Raw genomic sequence first — 16,144 nt, forward strand, 5'->3', positions numbered from 1 at the left:
AGTCAAGGCAGCAGGTAGCCTGGCCCTGTTCATCACCCGAGAGAACTATTACCTCAGAGATCTGTGGAGAGAAGGGAGGGAGGAAGCAGAAAATCTGTGGGAAATTGAGAGCATAGGTCAATATCTCAAGAAACTGTGAAAAACATTATCATGTTTAAGTAAAGAATGTGATTTGCACCAGAAAAAAATAAATTGTTGCTATATAACTGGTACCGTGTCAAAATGTAATGAGATGTGATTATATATACTGTTTTAAGTATGTATATTAATGTAAAGCTTTCTAATTTGTGATGTCCTGTATTTTTTTGTGAAAAGAAAATAAAGTTCTTAAAAAATCGATTCACCCAGGGCGAGGCTCGGCCATTGCACTCCGGCTGTGCTGACCCCTGCGAATTCCCCAAATATGGGAATCTCGACTGCATAATTTCTGGTAGTGGGGGACTGCGTTCGCGCTCTCTCCTGATGTGCTTGGTCCAATATCAGATACGGGAGAGTTAGGACACCACGAGCTGCGATAGGATCCCAGTTCGAAAGGAGTCGATGCCACTGCTGGTTCCCGGTTTCTTTTAGTTAGAAGTCCGGAGAAGCATTTCAAGCTGGTTACACTACTCCTTCCGGACATTCATTCCCTTTTCAAAGTCAGTCGTTTTGCTGTTGTCTGCATTATTTAGGCTGATTATCGAGGTTAGCCTTTATTTGGTCATGGGGGCCTCGGTACTGTATGCTAATTCTCAAGACAGTTTCACCCGTTTTCTGATTGCTACGTTCTGTACCAGTGCAGACATGTCAAACAGTGAATGGCTGTACCTCTATTGTATCCGTGCTCAATGAATGAAATCAGTAATAAATGAATATATGTATAGTTATACGAAAAACAAGTGGTTTATCGACTCATCTTCATTTGCAGATTTAGAGGCAGCTTCGATATTTGGGGGAGGCGTAAAACATGGTGCTGATCTTTGGAAAGCAGGAGGCAAAACTGACACGTTCTCATACAAGGAGCTGAAACCAGGCCACCTGGGTGAAGATCAGGTATCGTAACCGCTAGACCATATGGGAGCATACAGCCATGTTGTGCGTGCGTCATGTAAGCAAACTGTAATTGCTGCCTTCATGACCTGCTTGATGGAGAAAACACACAAGAGAGTTGGCACTCAGAGTGTCGAAGGGTTGATGTATACTAGGGCTCAGTTGAAATGCAGCGTCAGGACTTTTCCGACTAGTGTCACACAAAGAGAGTACATCCTTTCCTACTGTCTGTGTATGTCTCGGTAACTCGCTGTGATCGTATAGTGCTCAGAATTTGTGTTGTGGCCGCAACAACCCCGGTTCGAATCCGCATACTGGCAGAATAGGAGGAGTACTGCCTGACTGGATCGTTGATGAACGACAGAGGCCACTCCGACCTCTTCTTGGTTTTCTTCAATGACTTACTAAGGATCTTCTTCACATTCGCCCATGCAGGGGAAGCCAGTTACAACAAAGCAAACGCAGGAAAGTGCATTTCAAGCAGAGACCAGGAGGGACTTGTTTACACCGAGAGTGGTCGGAGAATGGAACAATGCGCCCAGCCCTGTTGCTGGAGCCGATTCTTGATGAGATCTTGGGCTCACTAAGAGGCCCCCGCTGGATGCTAATCTTTCTGTTGTTCTTGCAGGTCCTGCGCTGCTTTTGAGCCGACAGAGCTCGTCCTGGTCTGTCGGCACAGCCCAATTGCAAATGATCGGCTCCACATACAGAAGGAACGTGCGTTTGGTACAAGAGTGCACGAAGGCACCGGAAATACATTGGGAACAAATGACCGGTCGTTCAAGACCTCTGTGAAGTACAGGAGCGTGCAAAACGAGCCTGCTTCCACCCGGTCTCGAACCGGGGACCTTTCGCGTGTTAGGCGAACGTGATAGCCGCTACACTACGGAAACCTGCAGGGACCGCTGCTGGTGTCTTGCTTGCGTTTCGGGCTGAGAAAGGGACGCGTCACTTTAGGCAGGGTGCGCTGGAGAGAGGAACAAAGGGGGCGATGAAACAAAATACCAAAACCCGGGATCAAACCAGGGACCTTTAGATCTTCAGTCTAATGCTCTCCCAACTGAGCTATTTTGGCGGTGCGCAGAGCCCACAGCCACCTGCTCCAGCCTTCCTGTGTTGCGGCATGAGCGCACCAAGAGTAGCGGGAGAGTGTTGCAGGAACGTCACTCTGAAGGAAAGCCACCCAGGTGCGCCCTCTGAGCTCTGTCCAGCGCATCTTCCTCGCATGGACTCCTGCCTGCGACTGGCAGGAAACAATTAGCAAGAACAGAACGACACCCCATGGGTGTCTCATGACCACACCTTAGGTTGTGACACGTGCAGGTGTGAGGGGTTGCCGGGCTACTTTGGAGCAGAGCTTGGGCGGAGGGGGGGCAGGAAAGCAGACAAAGAGGTGACACCTCAAGGTCTGCACGATCACAGCTCTCCGCCGCCCCAGGCTTCCGCTCGATAAGCTACTTGACACACCCGCCCCTCCTCACACAGACCGTGGAAAAGCCCCCGAGTGGGAGCGCTCTCTCTTCCTCCAAGGAGCTCTTGGACACGACGCACAGACAGGGCGCGGGGAGCCGCCGCCTGCAAACACGGCTCCAGGAAGGACTCCACTCCGCAGGAGCCGCAGAGCAGAGGAGATGGGGGCAGCTTAGCTCCTGTGCAGAGACCTGAGCTGTTGTTGCTGCGGGCGCTGTCTTTTCTGCACTCGGGGTAGGAGTGAATGTTGAGTTGCCCTTAGAAATGAAGCAGAGCACTTCAACGGCACGGGTGTGTGTGTGTGTGCGTTCGCCCTGGTGATTCTGGGAGACAGATCGAACCTGGGCTAAAAGAGAGGGGGCTTAGCCCTCTTCCATTTGCTAGTTCAAAGTTGTACAACCCATTTGTATCTGCTAGGCGGTGCAGTCGTCGTCCACAAAGAAGGCTTTGAAAAGCGTCAAAGGCAAGTCATTCCGAGTTGGTCGTCTGTGTTTTCCGTTCAGACGCGAAATGCTGAAATGATCTCTCGGCTCCTCGGTTGTCATTTCTGCTCCGTAAAGGAATCAGAGGACGCGTCGGCTTCCAGCACGGTGGGTCGGGACACAATGCCGGGGGTCGGAGAGAGCGATGTCTTCCACGTTAGTATAGTGGCAAGTATCCCCGCCTGTCACGCGGGAGACCGGGGTTTTCTTTCACCTCCTTAGAGAAAGGACTGCCTTTCACTTCTCTGTTTTCTTTCACAGCGTCGTGCACCTTTTCATTGCTCTCGCTTTCAGAGCCTCCGCACGGCACACGACTCGACATCTGGAAGCACATTGAAGTGAAAGCAGGAAGCGCTGCGACATGCACTGTGCAGATCCCGCCACACTAAGAGGTGAGTGGGTCTGTTCGATGCACAAAGAACGCTTTGATAAGCGTCAAAGGCAAGTCATTCCGAGTTGGTCGTCTGTGTTTTCCGATCAGACGCGAAATGCTGAAATGATCTCTCGGCTCCTCGGTTGTCATTTCTGCTCCGTAAAGGAATCACAGCACGCGTTGGCTTCCAGCACGGTGGGTCGGGACACGATGCCGGGGGTCGGAGAGAGCGATGTCTTCCTCGTTAGTATAGGACCTGTCACCTGTCCCCACCTGTCACGCGGGAGACCGGGGTACATCAGGACGCGCATTGAAGTGAAAGCAGGATGCGCTGCGACATGCACTGTGCAGATCCCGCCACACTAAGAGGTGAGTGGGTCTGTTCGATCACAACGCTAGGCGAATCCCCAATCCCCTTTTGTGCGTGGCGACAAAAGAAGGCTGTTTCCGCCCGATTTCGAACTGGGAACCTTTCGCGTGTGAGGCGAATGTGATAACCACTACACTACGGTAACGATGGTAAGACGTGCCCAGCGGCCCAGCGCTGAGCTTCGTCAATGCGATTCAGCTGCTTCCAGTGCCTTTATTGGAGTGCGCTGATTGACCGTGCTCTCTCTCCAGAGACCAGCACGCCTGTCATGGACGGAGCAGGAAAGGCGGCGCCACATTCTACAGCCTTCTCCACGCATACGACAAAATCGGGCTACTGAAGTGGAGAAAATCGTCTCTCCAGAAAGTGCAAATATCATCTTGGAGAGTATAAATCCTATTGCCGAAGGTCAGCCCTGTCTACCAGAGTAACCCTCCCTCCTCCTGCAGCGATGATCAGCTCGTCTCACATGCGAGAAGTCTTCGGTTGGAAACAAGCTCCCCCTCTTCTCGCGCGTTTTGCACATTCGAGTGGTTTTAATGCGGCTCCTTCGTATGGTGTTGATCTTTTGGAAAGCAGGAGGCAAAACTGACACATTCCCATACCGGGAGTATGGAGTTTTCAACCTGGGCCGCCTGGATGAAAACCAGGAATCCTAACCGCTAGACCATATGGGAGCACACAACCCCGCTGTTCTGGGCATCATGCAAGCAAACTACATAAATATGAGAAAACACGCAAGAGAGTTGTCACTCAGAGTGTCGAGGGGTCGATGTATACTGGGGCTCAGTTGAAATGCAACATCAGGACTTTTCCGAATTATGTCACACGAAGAGAGCACAGCCTTTTCCGCCCTGTCACGTGTGTATCGGTAACTCGCCGTGATCGTATAGGGGTCAGTACTTTGCGTTGTGGCCGTCCTGATGTACCCCGGTCTCCCGCGTGACAGGTGGGGATACTCGCCACTATACTAACGAGGAAGACATCGCTCTCTGCTTAGTGTGCAAAACACTTACTTACAGCATTGTGGGTGCTGTGGTTTAAATGCTATTGGTTTGTGAACAGAATACCCTTATCCCAGTGCATTGTGCCACATTAAATAAACGCACGAGAAAAAGAGATTCAGAACGCAAAGCTGTGTCAGTGTTCTGTGTAAAAAATCGGTTTGAACATCACGGGAGCTGTTTTTAATAAGCTGCTGAGTAAAGAATATTGTGGCATTTACAGGTTCTTTTCAGAACAAAGGACAAGTGGAGACGCGATTAACAAACAAGCGCTTTGTTATTAATACTCACACTTTATGAACACTACCATTAAAACTACCAGTTGTACTCTCACTAATGTTAAAATGAATACACTAGTAGTAGTATTAGTTGCTGCCCGTGACGTCACATACACTCTCTGTGACGAATGCGAGACACCTAGACACATACAGTGACGTGCCGGCTGTTGCCGTGGTTACCATACTTATGATTTATAAACACTGGAAAAAATGCATTTAAACTGTTACTTACATACATTTATCAACTTGGAATATAATTTTCTAGCTCTAGGATAGAGTTACCTAAATAATAATATGAATAATCATTGTTTAATTTCGGATTGAACATTATTAACACTAAACGCACTATGGTAATTGATCGATACAGTCTTTATTGACTGTTTTCTAGATATTTAAACAGGGTCAAGAAAAGAATCAGTACTCACCAATCAGTGAAGTTAATCGATTATTCTATGGTCCTTCAGTTGAATAAATTGGTTGTCGATACATAAGTGATCAATAATTCTCCTCCGTGCGCTCCTCGCGCCTTCCACGTTCTCGCTCTCTGATCCCGGCGCTCTGGCTGGTGTCTGTGACGTCACAGCGGTCTTTCTGACAAAGCAGAGCTGGAGGAGACTCCTGTCCGGAGCCCGGGGGGCTTTTCTTACAGATAAAAAAATCTCCCCCCCAAAAAAAAAAACACACCGGACTGTGAAGAGAAGCGAATCATCACAGTTGGAGAAGGAGAGCGACAAACCTAGGAATAAAATTCATTAAACAGAAAAAAAAAGTTTACATCGCAGATTATTGCGTTACAAAGCGTACCCGTGTGGAGCAGTAGAGGACAAGCACGAGTCCCTGAAATAAGCTCTTTTAAGAGTTTTACACGAATCTTCAGAGTAAAGAAGCCAGGAGGATCAGACTCCTGATCCTGGAGGTTAAAATGTGTATCCTGGTTTTATTTCCACCCAGCTCTCAGTTCCATTAGTGGTCTGATGATTTAAATTAACTGTAAAACTGTTACCAGACTTAATCTAAATTGTAAATTTATAAGACTGGCTACTAATAATAAATATACTGATCAAAGTGTCAATACTGGTGTTTATAAAGTAAATACTGTAGCATTTGCAGGTTCTTTTCAGAACAAAGGACGAGTGAAGACGCGATTAACAAACAAGCATTAACACAAAACCAAACGCAGGATATACACACACATGAGGAGACTGACGAACACGTATACACATTTAGGGTGGTAATTACCTAACAACACACTCTACTTTTACAGGACTACACAGGGCACTAGAATTACTAGGACATTATTTACACAGGTAGGGTCAGTCGCTGGTCATCGTGCTGAACCTCAGACTCTTCCCGGCTACCACTCCCAGCATGCCCAGCGGTACTACGAGCGCCTAGGGGCGCTTCCTCCTCACCACCAGGCGACGGCGTTACAATATATTGTTCGGTTTAAATCAAAATGCTTTACTACTACAAGAGAGAAGTATAGTATGGAGGATGCGGCAAATTTATGATTTCTTGGAAGAAAACGGCTTTTCTTTGCATTCGAAATGAATCGAAAATAGCACGACACACAAACCCTTTGTTTTTTTTTTAAGAGGTTATTTTTTTAAAATGACAAATATAGAAAACGTGTTGTTGTTTTTTCACCTAGAAATTTTGGACCAGGCCGATGTATCACTAGTAGTGGCGCTGAGGTCACTATGGTGCAATTGAGCACTGTCAGACCCGGGCCAGTGACGTAATGGATAACGCGTCTGACTTCAGGTCAGAAGAGTGTAGTTTCGACTGGGCTTGGCTCGTGTTTAAACCATTTACATTTCTGTATATTAATGAACTGCAGCTGAAAGCTCTAAAAAACACGTTGGGTAAATTGCAGTGAACTAAAATTCGCACAAGGCTGTTGACTGCTTAAATAGCTCCGCAGAAGCGCGACTTTGCTCAGTGCTAGAGCGCATGTAAGAGATCCCGGTTCAATCCCCGGTATGTTTAGGTGCTTTATATCCTGTCGAGTGAGAACTCTTCGCTTGTTTTCATAGCCCAGTTTATATAGTTAAATCCCGATACTTTTGAAGTGCTATAATGTTGCTGTGCTGTTTTAACGTGTCTTTTAATGCAGGGGTGCCCAACTTTTTTTAATCTACTTCTTCATTTGCCAGTCCAGCGCGATCTACTGTACCAGTGTGAATCTGAAGCTCTAATATAGGAAAAACAGACTGTGGGCACATCGGTACAATAACGATACCCATCACTAAAATGACAGCAAATAAAAGCAAGTGACTCATGCTACAGTGAACAATTAATTTTCCCCATTTTAGAAAAAAGAATATCCTACCTTAATGTTAACATTGGCACCGAGAAGCTTACTTGAGAACACTTGTAATATTTTTTTGAACGTGTTGACACTGCTAATCATGTCGATGCCATTTTTAGTTTGTCTCTGCAGCTCAACATTCAGCTCATTCAGCAGTTCAGTCAAGTCTGTGAGGAATACTAATTCCAGAAGCCACTGGTCATCCTATAATTGGGCATATTCACCATGTTTGGACGACTTGAGGATTTCCTTGATTTCAGGTAACAGCTGTCTGAACCTCTCCAAAAATGTTTGTTTTTGAAATCTCCAAACAGCCAGTCAACAGCCTCGATAAACGCTTTTTAAATTTCTTCCTGGCTGAGTTTTTCTGTTTAGCCAGGACGCGGCTCACACGGGACGACGCGATGATTGCTTGCTTTACCTCTTGTACTAGACCTCGTGAAACCCGACTGCTGCTAGTTGAATTTGTAATTTAATTTATTTCAACTTTTCTTTTCTGTCACTGACTTTTAGCAGGAAAGTCCACATCATACGTTTTGTGTGCAATTTATAAATGTGGTTCTATATTTTCCTTTTTCGCGTAGGCGCTAGCATTGCAGATTTGAATGCGAAAGTACAAAAAATAGTCATGCTCCCATTTCTTGTGATAACGGTAAGTTTTCGGTCTCTTTGCTTAATCCTTTTCGCTCAAACACTACAACTATCAAATAGGCAAACGTATCAAACTGTTGGCTAATTTATCACAGCCAGTCTGTTTTGCTCCACGATGCGCTGTAGCGAACGTGGGGTTCGTGAGGCAATAACCAAGAGAAAGTTCTTGGGCAGCACACACACAACAACTTATTTACGGAGCTCCTGTAGCCTTTTTTTCAGTGAGCCAGCACTCAGGGAAGATACTTTTACAACCCGTTCGACAAGGGTTAAACACACAAGGGCAGTAAAATGTATGACATCACATGCACAGATCTGAATGAATGTTTAGGCTGTTGGAAAAAAAAAGTAAATACTCAAATAGCCCATTTGTTTTTTGCCATTCTTACAAACGATCGACTGGCAAGCACTCCGCGAACGATTGGTTGGGCACCCCTGTGTTAATGCATTAAGCTTTGTTAACATTCAAATGATTTTGACTAATTTCACGTCATGTTCAGGAAAGCAAGAAAAGTTCTTCTGCATTTTCTGCAGTTTGACACGTAGAGCAACATGAGCTTGGAAAGCCGTATTCCTTCTTTTCACAGAAACGGCGAAAACGACAGGTGTTTAAACAGAGGGTGTCCCAATGTCTGGGACAACGCATTGTGATTTTGTATAAACGCAAATGGTTTCTGATTTAAGCGCAAATGTTCCTCATTTAAACGCAATGCTACCTCATTTAAAAGCCAACAACATTACTTTTTCTCCCTGGCGCTAATAAGCTACCACACATGGAGAAAAGAAAAGAAAATTCATATGTGCATAGGAAGGCAGAATAAAATCCAGAACTGTATTGGTGATATCGATAAACAGGGCTCATGTTCTCAATAAAACGTATTTGTATAAAACATTAAAATTCGTAAATATATATTTTTTAATTATGCAAAGTGTCTGTTAAACCATTCATGAAGGATTTTTTAGACAAAAAAACACACTATTATATGAGAAAATATATTTACTATATGTGCATTTAATTTCTTTTTTTAACAATTTCGATTCCAAGGTCGATAAAAATTGTTGCCCTGCTTTTTTGTCATAAATACACAAGCTTGTTATGTCTTGTGTCAGAAATAAACTGCATGAAATTCGCTAAAGCAACAAAAAGTAAGCCACAAAGAAGACAAACATTTGCGTTTATAATGCAATGTCATCTCGAGCCTTTAAAATGACTTTAAACGCAATTTGTTTTTCTCTGTGGCTCTAAGGCTTTGTCATTTAGGTGTGCTGTTTTTTACGTATTGTAAAAAAGTCGCTAAATCATACGAAACATAAAAACTCCTATTGTAAACAATTGACCATTCATATTCCTGAATTTTAAACCTATGGAGTATTTATACTTTGTCTTAGTATTTGTGAATAATACAGAGCTCCTTTTCAAAAGCTGTCAGTACGGTTTAGTGCTTAGGTCTCCTGGTTTTCACCCAGGCGGTCCGGGTTCGACGCTTAGTATAGGAGCGCATCTGTGTTGCCTTCTGGATCTCAAATGAGCAGCTCAGTACAGATAAAAGCCCCGAAGAGCAGCATGCGGAGTGCAAAAAAAAGTATAATAACGATCGTCTTAGTGTGTTAAGAGAGATACATTGCGCGTGGTGGGGAGGTGTGACTGGCAAAGAGTGTTGACCTTCGAAAAAAGGACTCTCGGGAAAATATTTCCACATCCTGAAGAGAAGATTGTCCCCATTTCTCTAGTCGGAACTCCTCTAATGCTAGAGAGCTGTAGAATGTGGAGTCTCCTATCCTGCTCTGGGGGTAGGGTGTACTGTCGTTGCCGTAGCGCGGTGGTTATCACGTTCACCTCACACGCGAAACGTCCCTGTTTTCGCTCTTTCAAACTGCTTGTGGAGTTATTGCACGGACCCATGTTGTCCTCGTGAATAATTATTAAACTAAACAGCCAGCAGCGATATCACTCCTCTTCTTCATTAATTTCCTTAGTGAACGGCCATGTCTGTGTCCGAGCGCCTGGTGCGAATAGTGAGATAAGCCATTGTTTTCCGATATTTTCCAGTGCGGTTATTTATCATTGTTTTAATTAATTGCTTACACTTATATTATAGTGCTTTTCTGGACACTCCCCTCCACCACCACTGTGCAGCATCCACCTGGATGATGTGACAGAAGCCATAGTGCACCAGAAAGCAGAGCAATATAGCCAATTGATAGAGGGGGATTATTAGGAGGCCATAATTGGTAAAGGCCAATGGGAAATTTACACCCCTACTCTTTTCAGGAAGCACACTGGGATTTTTACTGACTGCAGAGAGTCAGGATCTCACTTTTATATCTCATCCGAAGGACAGCGCCTGTTTACAGTACAGTGTCCCCGTCACTATACTGGGGCATTAGGACCCACATGAGCCTCAAGGTCAGCACGCCCCCTGCTGGCCCCACTAACACCTCTTACAATAGTTTTTTCCCAGGAGGTCTCCCATCCAGGTACTGACCAGGCTCACACTTGCTTAGCTTCCATGGGTTGCCAGTTGTGAGTTGCAGGGTGATATGGCTGCTGGCTGGTTTACATATTGAACGTGTTACCTGTAAAGTCAAAGTGACACTTTTACACATGAATTTTTGTATGAAAGCAAAGGTTTCACAATATTTATTTTATTAGAATACTAGTAAATCCTCTTATTCGCCATGCAATTTCTTGGCCTTCTGACAGGCATGTGTTTTTTAAAGAAACTCTACTGTATAAAAAATAGAGAGGAGCTAAGATACCAATAATGGTTGCAATAATGAGCAGTGTTTTGATCATGCAGTTTCAGACTATAATGTGGCATGATATTCACTGCGTTTATCTGTGTCCTAGTGTCCAATGAAAATACATTTAAAGCAGAGTCCTTGATTCATTTACTCAAGCAAGGAAAGAAATTTCCTTCTTGATAATCTTTAACTGGACCAAATATATGCATTCCCATTTAGTGCTAGGTACCATTAAGGTGTAAAGTGCTAGGTACCATTAAGGTAATTAGAGACCTTCTGTAAGATAATGACATACACTGCACCTAACATTGGGCTTGAACCTACGACCCTCAGATTAAGAGTCTCATGCTTTACTGACTAAGCAAGTCGGGCACAGATGCCAAATAGACCTGCTGTCGTCAATTTGAAGAGGTAGCTGGCTTATAATTACAGTGCCTTGCGAAAGTATTCGGCCCCCTTGAACTTTTCAACCTTTTGCCACATTTCAGGCTTCAAACATAAAGATATAAATTTTTTATTTTATGTGAAGAATCACCAACAAGTGGGACACAATTGTGAAGTGGAACGAAATCTATTGGATTTTTGAAACTTTTTTAACTAATAAAAAAATGAAAAGTGGGGCGTGCAAAATTATTCGGCCCCCTTGCGTTAATACTTTGTAGAGCCACCTTTTGCTGCGATTACAGCTGCAAGTCGCTTGGGGTATGTCTCTATCAGTTTTGCACATCGAGAGACTGAAATTCTTGCCCATTCTTCCTTGCAAAACAGCTCGAGCTCAGTGAGGTTGGATGGAGAGCGTTTGTGAACAGCAGTTTTCAGCTCTTTCCACAGATTCTCGATTGGATTCAGGTCTGGACTTTGACTTGGCCATTCAAACACCTGGATACGTTTATTTGTGAACCATTCCTTTGTAGATTTTGCTGTATGTTTGGGATCATTGTCTTGTTGGAAGATAAATCTCCGTCCCAGTTTCAGGTCTTTTGCAGACTCCAACAGGTTTTCATCCAGAATGGTCCTGTATTTGGCTGCATCCATCTTCCCCTCAATTTTAACCATCTTCCCTGTCCCTGCTGAAGAAAAGCAGGCCCAAACCATGATGCTGCCACCCCCATGTTTGACAGTGGGGATGGTGTGTTGAGGGTGATGAGCTGTGTTCCTTTTACGCCAAACATATCGTTTTGCATTGTGGCCAAAAAGTTCGATTTTGGTTTCATCTGACCAGAGCACCTTCTTCCACATGTTTGGGGTGTCTCCCAGGTGGCTTGTGGCAAACTTTAGACGAGACTTTTTATGGATATCTTTGAGAAATGGCTTTCTTCTTGCCACTCTTCCATAAAGGCCAGATTTGTGCAGTGTAAGACTGATTGTTGTCCTATGGACAGACTCTCCCACCTCAGCTGTAGTTCTCTGCAGTTCATCCAGAGTGATCATGGGCCTCTTGGCTGCATCTCTGATCAGTCTTCTCCTTGTCTGAGCTGAAAGTTTAGAGGGACGGCCAGGTCTTGGTAGATTTGCAGTGGTCTGATACTCCTTCCATTACAAGATGATCGCTTGCACAGTGCTCCTTGGGATGTTTGAAGCTTGGGAAATCTTTTTGTATCCAAATCCGGCTTTAAACTTCTCCACAACAGTATTACGGACCTGCCTGGTGTGTTCCTTGGTCTTCATGATGCTCTCTGCGCTTTCAACAGAACCTTGAGACTATCACAGAGCAGGTGCATTTATACAGAGACTTGATTACACACAGGTGGATTCTATTTATCACCATCAGTCATTTAGGACAACATTGGATCATTCAGAGATCCTCGCTGAACTTCTGGAGTGAGTTTGCTGCACTGAAAGTAAAGGGGCCGAATAATTTTGCACGCCCCACTTTTCATTTTTTTATTAGTTAAAAAAGTTTCAAAAATCCAATAGATTTCGTTCCACTTCACAATTGTGTCCCACTTGTTGGTGATTCTTCACATAAAATAAAAAATTTATATCTTTATGTTTGAAGCCTGAAATGTGGCAAAAGGTTGAAAAGTTCAAGGGGGCCGAATACTTTCGCAAGGCACTGTATGTGGTGACCAGGAGTCCAGTGCCTATCACGGTGTGGTGTGTTGATTATTCAATGCAGAGCAAATGTCAGTAGCCATTGAAATTAATGGTTGAAATCAAAAGCACTTTATTCTTTCACACAGTAACAGATACACATATAACATAGGACGATTTTCATACCGGGGTAAAGTTAGCTTCAAGTTCGAAAATGATTTTGGCACGCCTGTAGCATTTTCACGAAACCTCCTTCACGAAACCCAAAGTAAGGCTTGGAAAGGTCAGAATGCCTGCTTAGTGTGTAAAACACTTACTTGCAGCAGTGCCACATTCAATAAAACCACAAGAAAAAGGGATACAAGTGTATCAGTTTCAGGAAAAGGTAATGCACAATGGTTCTATTGGATGCAAGTGAAACCTTTTCTGAATGGAAATCAAGACAAAGATAATACTAAACAATGAATACTAATCATTTTTCTTTTATTTCTATTAACAGGACAGGAAATGGTGTTCCAATATACCAGGATCCATGATATAACATACTTAGATTTTACAGATTACCATGGGACAGACCTCGAAGAGTTAGTACATTAACAATGGCCAATATATACACTTAATAGGGAGGGCAGATGGTGAGTGGAGAAGGTCTGTTCACCAGGTAAAAATATGATTCAAGTGAAGCTGGAAAAACCAGGAATGCCGTACAAGTTAAATCCAGTTTGAATCCAAGTAAAGCACGACAATGTATAACATGGTGGGAATATAGACCATATCCGAAAAGATTATCATCCAATTTATCCAAACTCAGAATACACAATGAAACTTATGACAGTTGGCTAATAACCGCTCTTTATAGAAATGAAACTGGACTCATTATGTGCATCACAACATATACTAGGAGCATCCCAGGACCCAGAGTATGAATTAGTACTGATTTTAATTACATCCAGATGGACTAATTTGAAACCTTTTTTATGGACAAATGGACTCGATGGACAATATTATTCAATTAAATGTATCAATGTTATCCAGAGGAAACACTGTGAATATAAACAATGTTTCAATCCAACAGCCTGTGGCTATAAAATGCTAACAATATGTCCAACATTGATGACACCACCAACAGATGGACTTCTTAGGGAAGCAATGTTGCATGTTAAAATCATTACTTTAGAGGTAACTTATGTTTTAGCTAATGTTGTATTGCAATATAAAAAATGTAATCAATTGTAGAAACAAAACCAGTACTTTACAATGGCTGCAACAAAGCATATCTGTTACAACTTGCCCAATGAGGACCTGACACACCTCTTCGCATTACAGTGCGAAATCAGTAATCAGACACACCCCTACTCTTGGGTACTTTAACCTGCTTCACTCTCATCTCCCTGCTCAGTATTTGCTTGAACTTCTCGTGATACAATTCAGAGCCTTTTGCTATCTTGATTGCTTCTTGGTTATTCTAGACTTCTAGTTTGCCGACTCGACTTCGGTTTTGGATCTTGTTTTCGGATTGGTCTTTTGGATTGACTTCCTGGTTTTTTTAACTTGATACTTTTTGACTACGGATTATGGCATCCTGGTTTTCGGCTTCTTGTTTTCTCATCTCCCGCATACGGTCCATCTTTTGTCTTTCGTTTAAACAAAGTGTAGCAATATCCACACTAATTATAGATGACCCAATTATATCAAACTTAAATTGCACCAAGAAGTGCTCGGGGAAAAAAAAAGTTTGTTTGGAGATATTGGAGGTCTCTTTGGAAGTTCAAATTTGGCTCTAATTTCTTGGAAAATTGCAAATACAGAAGCATGTGCTAACTAGGCATATGCTCAGCAGGCATTGCAAGGTCTGGGTTTAGCAGATAATGGAGAAAATTATTTTTTGCATGCTGTAAAGCTTTAGTAGAAATAGTGAATACATTAGGTCAAGGTATAGTGAAAAACACAATTATTCATGTGAAAATTTTGCTAGAGATCTATTAAATGTAGTCAAAAGTGAATTATTGGATATCAGATTAGGAGTAGTCCTAAATACACTATTGGAAATGCTTAAAAAGTTAGGCTTACAATGGTTCACTGACAAAAATGAATTAACTTGACAGAATTACAACAAAACCCACTACATGAGGTGACACTATTACAGTTCCATTTTTCTTAGTGTTTCCACAAGTATCACATAAGCATAGATACAAGAAAGTAAGGGATTTTGAGAGTTTGCGTGATTCCATATAAAGATATATTCCATATTAGATTCCATATAAAGATCAAGTAATGACTCGTGGTAAGAGAAGATCTATAGTAAACAGAAAGCATGACACTGCTTACTACAACTGATTGCTGTCCTGAAACTCACCGTTATATTATAAGCAGTTGTAATACTTTACAGCCTTTATATAACAATTCTAAATTTATTTCTAGAATTGCATCCCTGTTGGGAACCTCACAAGCAATACAAATGTCAGCCACGCAATGGTGTATCACAAGTAATAGGTTTATTCCATGCTGAAAAGAGAAGAAAGGAAGCAAATTTCAGCTGTGGAGCATTCTTCGGGTGTCACTGCTGTCAATGGTATATCATGTCTGACAAAGAAACCTATATATATGGGGATTTATTGTGACCAGAAAAGCACACTTCTGCATACAGTTAACAGATGCTTGTGCGAAGGACACAGTGTACAAACACCTGTTGTTGCAAAAAAAGAATCTGACACATACGCTGAACAAGCAGACTGTTGTGTTGCATATATGAAAGTCTGTAGCATGGATCAGCGGTTAGTCCTTAACATATTGATCATAAAATATGTGCTTCTCCAATACCATGTTAGGTACATAGAGGAGATGATTATAACGGTATAAAAGGGTGCTTTTGAACAATGGCAAGCAAATCAGATAGGATTACTCTGACAGTCTGATCTTGGGGAGGCCTCTTCATTATTAATAAACCTCTTTCAATCCTTCACTGAACTGCACTGTGCCTCTTTTCTCCACAACAGTACAGTTGGAGTTTCAGGTTCTTTTAGGTACAAAATTACTGCATAGTATAAATACTCAGATCATAGTTTTTTTTTGAGCTTCTAATGTGACTACTCAATTAGGGGACTACCTTCTTTATTATTTTTTTCCTGTTTGAAAAAACAATTCTCCCACCCTTCCTATCCCAGGAAACAAGATGTGCAAATTTGTAGATACACACACACCTACTGTATATATTCTCATATAATGTTAAAATAATGCCTTGCAAAAAATAATACTAGCCATTTTTGCAACGATTTAATTTAAACTGGGCCGAGTATCACTGTGCTAAAGGTAGAATGGTTGCAGTTGTTAAGTCCAGGAGACATTCATAGCTTTGCCACTTGGGGCATCTTGTTATATTTTTGTTTCTGATGTAAAA

General features: G+C 42.9%; 1 non-coding gene across 1 annotated transcript; it reads left to right on the forward strand.

Moving 5' to 3' along the window:
* Nucleotides 1-297: 297 nt before the first annotated feature.
* On the forward strand, nt 298-462 carry LOC148671231 (U1 spliceosomal RNA). The gene has a single exon (XR_015938398.1). It is a non-coding gene; the product is annotated as a U1 spliceosomal RNA (small nuclear RNA).
* The last annotated feature ends 15,682 nt before the right edge of the window (nt 463-16,144 follow it).

The sequence above is a fragment of the Lepisosteus platostomus genome, chromosome 5, assembly GCF_059453375.1.
Source record: "Lepisosteus platostomus isolate fLepPlt1 chromosome 5, fLepPlt1.hap1, whole genome shotgun sequence".
Classification (NCBI taxonomy): domain Eukaryota; kingdom Metazoa; phylum Chordata; class Actinopteri; order Semionotiformes; family Lepisosteidae; genus Lepisosteus; species Lepisosteus platostomus.